Source organism: Phocoena phocoena, chromosome 4 (genome assembly GCF_963924675.1).
Source record: "Phocoena phocoena chromosome 4, mPhoPho1.1, whole genome shotgun sequence".
In the NCBI taxonomy this organism is placed as follows: domain Eukaryota; kingdom Metazoa; phylum Chordata; class Mammalia; order Artiodactyla; family Phocoenidae; genus Phocoena; species Phocoena phocoena.
Genome location: NC_089222.1, coordinates 10386672 through 10393340, shown reverse-complemented (window position 1 = coordinate 10393340; position 6669 = coordinate 10386672). Strand labels below are relative to the sequence as shown.

Genomic DNA, 6669 nt, shown 5'->3' with positions numbered 1-6669 from the left:
ATCACTGTGTCAGTTCAGGGGTGATCTGAGATCTTTAGGAATGAAAGGGGAGAAAATGGGATCCAGAATCCAGGTGAAAGACTCACCTTGGATAGGAGGGACAAATTTTCCTACCAATGAGTGAAAAAAAGAGGCAAGGAAGGTGCTTTCCTTCCCCCGAGAGGAGAAGTGTAAGAAAGGGAATTTAATGTAGTTCCTACTGGATTTTTTCCACGTTCTCTGTCAAGCAGGAAGAGAGTGGCACTGAGGGTAAGTAAGGACATATCCTTGAGCTGGCCACTGCACATGAGAGGCAAAGATGGCCATCACAAATAGAGGCACTTCCTGGAACTCCCTGGTGGTCCAGTGGTTAGGACTCGGCGCTTTCATTGCTGGGGCCCGGGCTCGATCCCTGCTTGGGGAACTAAGATCCTGCAAGCTGTGTGGCATGGCCAAAAAAAAAAGAGGAATTTCTGGTCAATGGTAAGGATCAACTGTGGATGCAGAACATGGTGTTTTCTGTATCTCCTCACTCACTATTAGTTGAGGGTTGCTTACAGGGCACTTAGCACTACTGACTGCCCTGTGAACTCTGGCTGAGTCTGCTCCACAGACATACAAAGTCATCAGAGATAGAGGTGTAGGTATCCTTGGTAAGCAACCGTTGGGGGATGGAGGTAGATGCTGAGGTGGATGGGTGGGGCACTGATAGGTGTGCGATAGCCATACGGAGGAGAAAATATCCAAGTTTGGAGACAAAAAGGAAAGGCTAAGTGAGAGTCCCAGCAGAGAAGTGGTTGATGTGGTGTGATGGAGCATGGGATCTAGTCTGGATAAGGAAGGAAATAAAATTAGGAAGGGGTTGAGAGATTCTACAGAGGGGGAGGCAAGGAGAGCTCCGTGGACCCGGATCTCTTAAGGAGAGCAGAGCAGGTATAATGAGTAGAGAAATAACCAGGTGGGAAAAACTTGTACATTGGAGTTGAACATTTTACAGATGGTCCAGTTATGCATCCATGACAAGACCACAGCATGTGTCACAGGAGCCGGCTGCTGAAATACAGAAGATGCACATCCTAGAAACTAAAGAGGTCAAGGACCTGCGAAGCAGAGATACTGAATGATATTTCTTGGGCAGTGCAAGATCTGGACTGTGAACAGGCACCAATATTTTGATGATTGTGAGGGAAAGACTAGGGCATAGGTCGTCTGTAAGCTCCAAGAGGACAGGGATAACATCTCTCATCTTTACCACTATATCCCAGTGCCTACCACAGTGTCTTGCAAATTACCTCCACTCCCTCAATTATTGGCTTCAAACAACGATCAACATTTATCAGCTCCCAGTTTCTGTGAATTAGATATTGAAGAGCAGCTTAGCTGGGTGCTTCTGGTTCAAGGTCTCTCATGACGTTTCAGTCAAAATGCTGGCTGGTGCTGTGGTCATTTGAAGTCTTTTTTAAAAAAATGATATGAATGCATATTTATTGACAAGGAACACTACTATGATTATTATTAAGGTATAAAAGCAAGATGCACATAGAGTTACCATATGGTACAGCAATTCCACTCCAAGGTATATACCCAAGTGAAGTGAAAACATATGTCCACATAAAAACTTGTTCACATGTGTTCACAGCACCATTATTCATAACAGCTAATGTCCATTGACTGGTGGATAAACAAAATATGGTATGTCAACACAGTGGAATATTATTCAGCCATAACCAGGGATGATGTACCGATACATGTGACAACATAGATGAATCTTTATAAACATTATACTAAGTAAAAGAAGCCAGTCACAAAAGACCACATATTGTATGATGCTATTTATATAAAATGTCCAGAATAGGGAATTCCAGAGATAGAAAGTAGACGAAGACTGATGGTTGCTTAGGACTGAGTGGAGGAAACTGTTGATGAGTATGGGCTTCTTTTGGGGAAGATGAAAGTGCTCTGGAATCAGATAGTGGTGAGAGTTGCACAAGTCTGTGAATATACTAATAACCATTGAAGTATACACTTTAATAGGGTGATTTTCCCAATGCCATTTTTTTTTTACAGAAACAGAAAAATCTATCCTAACATTAATCTGGAACCTCAAGGGACCCCAAGTAGTCAAAACACTCTTGAAAAAGAAGAATGAAGTTGGAGATCTCACACTTCCTGATTTCAAAATTTACTATGAAGCTACAGTAATCAAAATAGTGTGGTACTGGCATAAAGACAGACATATAGGCCAATGCAATAGAATAGAAAGCCCATAAATAAATTCTTATATATATGATCAAATGATCTTTCCAAGCGTTTGAAGACCATTCAGTGGGGCAAGGACAGTCTTTTCAACAAATGGTGTTGGAAAAACTGGATATCCACATGCAAAAGAATGAAGTTGTTTCCTTATCTTATACCATATACAGAAATTAAAACAGATTAAAGACCCAAATGTAAGACCCCAAGCCATGAAAATCCTAGAAGAAAACAGGGGAAAAGCTTCATGACATTGGATTTGGCAATGATTTATTAGTATGACACCAAAAGCACAGACAGTAAAACCAAAAATACACAAGTGAAACTGTATCAAACTTAAAAACTTCTGCTCATCAAAGGATACTATCAGCAGAGTGAAAAGGTGACACATGGAATGGGAGAAAGTATTTGAAAATCATATATCTGATAAGGGGTTAATATCTAGAACATATAAAAAACCCCTACAACTCAACAATAGAAAAACAAATAACCTGATTTTAAAAAGGGCAAAGGATTTGAATAGACACTTCTCCAAAGATGATTCAAATGGCCAACAAGCATAAGAAAAATGCTCAACATCACTAATAATTAGAGAAATGCAAATCAAAACCACAGTAAGTATAGTCAATACGTCTTGTAATAACCTATAATGGAAAAGAATCTGAAAAAGAATGTATATATTCTTTGAATCACTGAATCACTTTGCTGTACACTTGAAACTAACAACATTGTAACTTAACTATACTTCAATAAAACAAACAAACAAACAAAATACAGTGAGATGTCACTTCACACCATTGGAATAGCCACTATCAAAAGAATAGAAATTAACAAGTGTTGGCAAGGATGTGGAGAAATTGGAACCCTTCAGCACTGTTGGTGGGAGTGTGAAATGGTACAACCACTATGGAGAACAGTATGGAGGTTCCTTAAAAATTAAAAATAGAACTACCATATGATCCTGCAATTGCACTTCTGGGTATATGCCCAAAAGAACTAAAAGCAGGGTCTCGAAGAGATATTTCCACACACATGTACATAGCATCACTGTTCACAATAGCCAAGAGATGGAAGCAACCCAATGTCCACTGATGAATGGATAAACAAAATGTGGTATATATATATAAAATGGAATATTATTCAGCCCTAAAACTTAAAGATCCTGTCACATGCTACAACGTGGATGAACCTTGAGGACATTATGTTAAGTGATATCAGCCAGTCACAAAAGACACTGTATGGTTCCATTTATATGAGATATCTAAAGTGGTGAAATTCATAGAGACAGAAACAGAATGGTGGTTGCCAGGCCTAGGGCAATGGGGAGATGAACTTTGTTTATTTATTATTTATTTATTTATTTACTTACTTATTTTTGGCTGCATTGGGTCTTCGTTGCTGCGTGCAGGCTTTTCTCTAGTTGCGGTGAGCAGGGGCTACTCTTTGTTGCGGTGCGCGGGCTTCTCATTGTGGTGCCTTCTCTTGTTGCGGAGCATGGGCTCTAGGCACACGGGCTTCAGTAGTTGTGGCACGCGGGCTCAGTAGTTGTGGCTCTCGGGCTCTAGAGCGCAGGCTCAGTAGTTGTGGCCCACAGGCTTAGTTGCTCTGCGGCATGTGGGATCTTCCTGGATCAGGGCTCGAACCCGTGTCCCCTGCACTGGCAGGCTGATTCTTAACCACTGTGCCACCAGGGAAGCCCTGGGGAGATGCACTTTAATGGGTTTAGTTTCAGTTTAGCAAGACAAAAAGTTCTGGAGATCGGTTGTACAGCAGTGTGAGTATATGTAACACTACTGAACTGTATGCTTAAACTGGTTAACATAGTTAAAAAGAAAAAAGGGTGGATTTTAGGATATGTGCGTTATATCTCAAAAAAAGTTATATGAAAAAATTTTAAAGCAAGTTGCAAAACTGTTTGTTAAAAATGTGTATATAGAACAGATATAAAATGTAAGAATCTATTGAAAATGTTAACAGTGGTTGGATTACATGTGAAAATCTATATTTTTCTGCACTTTCAGACTTTTCTTCTGGTGATAATGTATTACCTTAATATATAAAAAACAAAGCACTTCCTCTGTTTAGGGGTCAAAACAAGAAAGGTGATACTTGAGCTGGAGTGTTTGTAGTCACAGGAGATGGCGATTCACTAACTTTTGGCTCACTAGGGGATGTGGCTGACCCTTGCGACTCCTAGCTGGCTGGCCGGTCTGGAGACAAAGCATCACTGCTGTCTTTGTCAAATGATAAATTGCTGTGAGTTTGAGGACAGTCGTCCTTCCCAATGCCTATAATTACCTCCTTAACACTGGAGTCTACAGGAAGGGTGTTTTCTCTACCAGCTCCATAGGACCAGGTCTTTGAGCAATCTTTTCATTCAGATCATCAGCTAGTCGAGCTCTTTTCAACTTCATCCGAGTAGCCTGCAAGGATGGCTCTGCAAACGTTCTTTCTAAAATGGGCATCCTGACAAGTTCAGAACCATCAGGTTGGCTGCAGATCTTGTGCTTCAAAGAGTTTATGGTTCTGGCCCCTTCCAAGTCTTTTCATTGCTCCTGGAATGCCGCTGGGCTCTTCGGAGGTGGCACGATGCCCTGGTCCACTAGCTGTCCTCTCGTCCTCTTTGTTGCAGCCTCGGCTGGAGCATAATCTTCCTTTTGTTCCGAGGGGGCAGGTGCTGACTGGAGAGCAAGGAGAGTCCCTGCAATTCGTGGGCAATGGCTTCACTTTGAGGACTTGGAGAAAGATGGGTTAAAAGGTCCCACTTCATCCTCGGTGTCTAGTGTCCCTGTGTGACCCATTGTGTTCCAGCCTCTGGCAGCAGAGGCTACGAGACACCTCTTAAATGTGGCCTGTTGAAGAGACTCAGTAAAAATATTTAATTATTGTACTGTCTTACACTCTCTTTCTTAGCACCTTAGCACCTAGTCGAGCTCTTTTCAACTTCATCCGAGTAGCCTGCAAGGATGGCTCTGGGAGGGGGGGGCCACCTCCTCCCCAGGCACTGCTGCCCACGATCTCGCGAGACCGTCACTTGCAGTCTTGACTGAGGTTAGAGGATCCGCTTCCGAGGTGTCTTCCCTCATTTGGCTGACACGTTGGTGTTGGTTGTTGGCAGAAGTCCTCAGCTCCTTGCTACGTGGCTGTGTGTTGAAGTAAAAGACACAGGAGTAGAAATTAAGTGTGCAACTTTAAGAATAGGGGGTTCCGTTTGGAGCATTTCATTTGAGGGTGCCTCAGGGACAACTTTAGGGATTTCGAAGGGCAGTTAGATATACGAGTCTGGTGATCAGAGGCAAAGATGGAACGGAAATGAAGATTTAGTAGTCATCAATACATAGGCAGTAACTCAGACCATGGAGTGAATGAGACGGCTTAACGGGAAAACATCAGAGGAGGGAGTTTTGGAAGAGGCAGGGGAGATGCTGGGATCATGGGAGAATCCACAGCCTCAATTTGAGAAGGTTGTCAAGGAGACACTGGTCCTGGAGGAGGGTCACATTCAGTCATGGCCAGCAGTCCCAGGGAACATAGAGATACAAGCTACCAAGGCAAGTACGGGAAACCAGGTGAACTGGGGGAGGAGGAATGAGGCAGTAGAAGCACATGAGGGCACGGGAGAGGAGGATTTCTGAGGATGAGAGAGATGAGGGTCACAGATGGAAATACCCAAAGGGTATAGAACTTGGGTTATCTGTTTTTCTGTGTTTTCCCTTGTTAGGATATCACTGTTGGCTCACTGTAGGAGTTGGCTCTGTAGCAGGTGGCTGTCCTGGGTTTTTAGGGCACAGGGCGTAGCAAGATGAAAATAGGAGAAACTGAAGACAGATATTGATTTTCCAACGTGGTTGAGTGGCAGGTGATGTTGGTGTCCTATCTGACAGGAGCTATATCTTCCCCTTAGCAGGTTCTTAACTGACGCCAGATCCTCATACCTGAAGCCACGGACACTGCATGAGAAGCCACTATAACACCTGAACCCAGGATCAGAACTCTTCCCACCTCAGCTTGCTACCATCATCTTTGTCCCTTGTCACATATGAGCTGACTCTTATTACCAGCTTGCAGAAATCCATTCCCAGGCCTTGTTTTGCCTTGGAATTCTTGCCCAGATGGTTGGGGCTAGGACACTCCCTTGAAGACTCTCAACCTTTGATGGAATTAACAGCCATGATGATTTGGAGGCCGGAATTACCTCCTGGTAAATCTATCAGCTAGATTGCTGAGAGCTGGAACTGGGATGAAGCGCCCTACATGGGAGAACATAGCCTGGAGAGATCAAGCCCAAAAGCCAAATCCAGAGGATCAGAGACCAGGATCCATGAATGTGGTTCTACAGATCCAGGATCACCGTGAGAAGAGACCAGAAACAATAATTAATAATAACCATAGGAATTCCCTGGTGGTCCAGTTGTTAGGACTCCATGCTTCCACTGC

At 43.1% G+C, this 6669-nt stretch overlaps 1 pseudogene; it reads right to left on the bottom strand.

Moving 5' to 3' along the window:
* Window positions 1-4320: 4320 nt before the first annotated feature.
* LOC136122627 (myocardin-related transcription factor B pseudogene) lies at window positions 4321-5033 on the bottom strand (annotated as a pseudogene).
* Between the last annotated feature and the right edge of the window lie 1636 nt (window positions 5034-6669).